The following is a 3,833-nucleotide window of genomic DNA, read 5'->3' as shown; positions in this document are numbered from 1 at the left end:
ATAAATAAACTTTAAACTTTTTCCTTTCATAAAGTGCAGATAACTTGAACTGTATCAGGCAATACTAAGCTTTCCTCTTCATGCTAGCTGTGTCATCGTCTGAGTCAAGAGATCCTCATTGTCACACCGCCTTCTACAAAATGCACATTATAAACAGACCATCTCGCTTTTCTTTTGAACAGGATCTCAGAACACATCTCACAATGTTTTGAACAAGACCACAGAACCTCCCATTTTTCTTTTGAACAGGTTCGAGTTCCACTCTTACCATTCTTACCACTCTTCTGCTGGTTAGGTACATTGATCCGAACAGGCATCGGAGTGTGGCTACTAGGGGAATTTCACAATAACTTCATTGCAGTGTTAATGTAAGCCCTACTTGTGACTAATAAATAAATAAATAAAAACTCTTCGAGTAAAGACTTGGTTCCAATTTATGGCTTTAATCTCCCCACAAATAGAAACATATTCTCTACCTCTACCCTATCAAATCCTTCATACTTTAAAGATTTTGGTCACATCTTAATCTTTTATTTTCTAAAATAGAGAACCCGAACATGTTCAATTTTTTCCCTGAGTCCTCTCAATTCTGATATATTCTTGAATCTTTTTTGCACCTTCTCCAGTGCCTCTATTTTTTTTTATAATATGAAAACCAGAGCTGTACACAGTACTCGAAGTGTGGTCTAACCAAGGTCCAATACAAAGTCAACTTAAAACCATGTCTCTGTAATGTCTATAATATACTTATTTATTTCTATCTGTGTTAACAACTCACCCATCTTGTTACGAATGCTGTATGCATTCAGATAAACAGCCTTTAAGTCTGTCTTTTGACTGTCTCTGACCTTATTTACTGGTGCTCTTTCTGTTTGTATGCCCTGTAAAGTATTTTAGTTATCATTATCCATATTGCTACCCTGCACTATTATCTTATTCTTGTTAACTCTCTAACTCTCCACTTCTGTGAACCCTCCCCCACTCTACTATTTATTTTAAAGCCCTTTCTACAGTTACACGATTTTCTAGGATATTGATCCCAGTGAGGTTCAGGTGAACGCCATGCCAATGGTCCAGCTCCCCCTTTCCCAGTACTGGTGCCAGTGCCCCATGAATCAAAACCCATTTCTCCCACTCCGACCTTTGAGCTATGCATTCAACTCTCTAATCTTATTTACCATTTGCCAATTTGTTTGTGACTCAGGCTCAGGTAGTGATCCAGAGATTATTTACCTTTGTGATTTTGCTTTTTAATTTATTCCCTGGCTGCTCATACAGAAAGAGAAATAAAGAAAGGGATAAAGATTGCATTAGGAAGAGGCAAAAAAGTGCAGGACGGAAAGCTAAAACAAATTTAATTTTAAAATTTACATTTAAAATTTTCAAATGAAAATAAGTGCTGAGGGGAAGGGAACCCAACACTTGTAATAATTAATTAACTAAAAGGGTACTTAGACCAACATGGGTACAAATTTAGTTTTCGGGTTGTGTTTAATTCATATGTTTAGCGCAAATACAGCAGCTTCGTGCTGCTGAATGCGTGTTAGTGGGGAAACAGTGGACAAGATGCTTTTCTGTAAAGTTAATGCCCGAGCGGTGGCACTATCTAAAGGCAAGTTTTGAATTTCCGTGTTTAACCGTGCATCTGCCTGGCCTGAAGTTTCTGTAGCGTTTGCGCGTAAATAACAATGGATACCAATAGTCACGCCGTTATTTTGACAGTAAATCCCGGGCCATAAATTATATTTAAAAACACACTTTCAGTTGTTACACGATGACAGTCATACAGAGAAGTTCTCCTCATGATGAAACTGCAGCATTCTTTGAAGTGAAAATCCAGGTGTAGTTGCTAATTCAAAAGAGAAAATGCTAGAAAATCTCAGCAGGTCTGGCAGCATCTGTAAGGAAAGGAAAGAGCTGACGTTTCGAGTCTAAATGACCCTTTGTCAGAGCTAAAAGGCATAGAAAGTGGGAGATATTTATATTGCAGGGTGAGGGAATGAAAGATGAGTCATAGGCACAGAAACCAGGGGAAAAGATGGCTGTCCACAGAGAGAATAAAGGGTGTGAATGGCCAAATGGCAGAGAAGCTAAAATGAGAGGGTAAGCTGTGACAGATGAAGATGCTGGTTGGTTGGGAGGGGGGGGGGGGGGGGGGATGGGACAGGGGCAAAACTTAGAAAAGGGGAAGCAAAGGGGGAGAAAAGCGAAGGGAAGGTGGATAAACTAGGGGAAAATGTACTTTTATCCAGTAGTTGCTAATTCACTTCAGTTGACAGTTCTGGCAGAGAATATCAAATCCAAACATTAGCTTGGATTAAAAACCTGAAGAATAGCACTCAAGCATAGGATAATGTTATAGTTAAGTGTAATCCTATAGTTCTGAAATCTTCCATTTTAAAATCGTTTATTACAATAGAATCAATGTTAATCTCAAAATGAATTCTCATGATTGCCTGAGATTGGGAGTCTATCTTTGCACCGATTGTGGCTCTGGTGTTTCCTGTCGATTGACAGTCGGTACATTGTCAATAACTGACTTTCTGGGGCTGTGAACTCTCAGTCTCCATTTCTTTGTAGACATGAAGCAGAGTAGCCACCGACAATCTCCTCTTCTGACCCCATCAGTGTATGGAAGTCACTTTCTAAGTTAGTTATTATGTACAGCAAGACTGCCAATTTTGACAGGAAGCATCAAGCAATCATAAGAATTTATTTGACATTACATTAATTGACATTTCTATTACGTTTAAAAATAATATTTCAGAACACTGAGGCTTAAACTTGCTTATAAAATTATTTTTTGTGTCTGTTGAATCCTCTTCAGGATTTTACGCCAAGCTGATGTTTGGAGTCTGGGAGATCAGCTCATGAACGTGGTGATAGCGGCTGGGGGTACTTGACTGCCCGTCATAAGGGATCAATGTCAGTATCAGATTGTATTTGGAGTCCGCTCTTCTCCTGGCTACGCCAAATCATGTTTGAGTTGCACAAAAATTCTCCCCAAACAAACCAAAGGCAACAAAAAAAAAGTGACAAGTTTACATCACGGAGCAATGGCACTCTGGAGATGTGATGGCTTGGAAGTCCGTGCATATGCATGTATATCAGATTGGATGGGTAAATTCTGTATCTGTTTATTTCTCTGTTATTTCTCATTGGTGAATCATCCGCCGCCTGTACAGCATCCCTGATAATCTGCGCTCAGAGTTTCGGCCGTGCTGTTATGGAACTAATGGATGAGATACCTGAGAGTGACTCTAGGTAACTCTCTCAAGTCTGTTCTCTCTCCCTAAGGCACCTATAAAGAACTTGATCATTTGACCGCAGATTTCCATGGCGATAATGATAAAATGGAGTATTTTTCAATGTGGAGAAATCGAGATCAGTGGAAGCCCAGTTGCCCTCCATTACAGTATTGTCAAACCTAATGGCTTTCCACACAATCTGCTCACATAGCGACTTCTCAAAGGGTTGATTGCATGAATTTATAATTTGTAGCTCATCAATGAGGTAAATTTAGAAAAAGCATCTTCACTTAACGTCATCAGCAGCAATGTACTGTGGCACCATTCAGATTTATAAATGTGACGCTGATGATATTAGGATTAATTCTTACTATATAATATTTATCTTTGATTTGTAAATCTATCGAATAAGAAATATATTATTGGTGAAGCGAATCCTAATAGCAGTATCTTATAGTTTCTCTGTAATCGCACAATATAATGTTGATTGCTCCCGCTGGGTGAGAAAGGGAGATGTGTAACTTTCTGAAGAACTATCTAAAGAACTGGATTATGCCAGCATTTCAATCAAATGAAGGCGGCCAT

Source organism: Mustelus asterias, chromosome 15, assembly GCF_964213995.1.
Source record: "Mustelus asterias chromosome 15, sMusAst1.hap1.1, whole genome shotgun sequence".
Classification (NCBI taxonomy): Eukaryota; Metazoa; Chordata; class Chondrichthyes; order Carcharhiniformes; family Triakidae; genus Mustelus; species Mustelus asterias.
Note: the sequence above shows the minus strand (reverse complement) of the source record.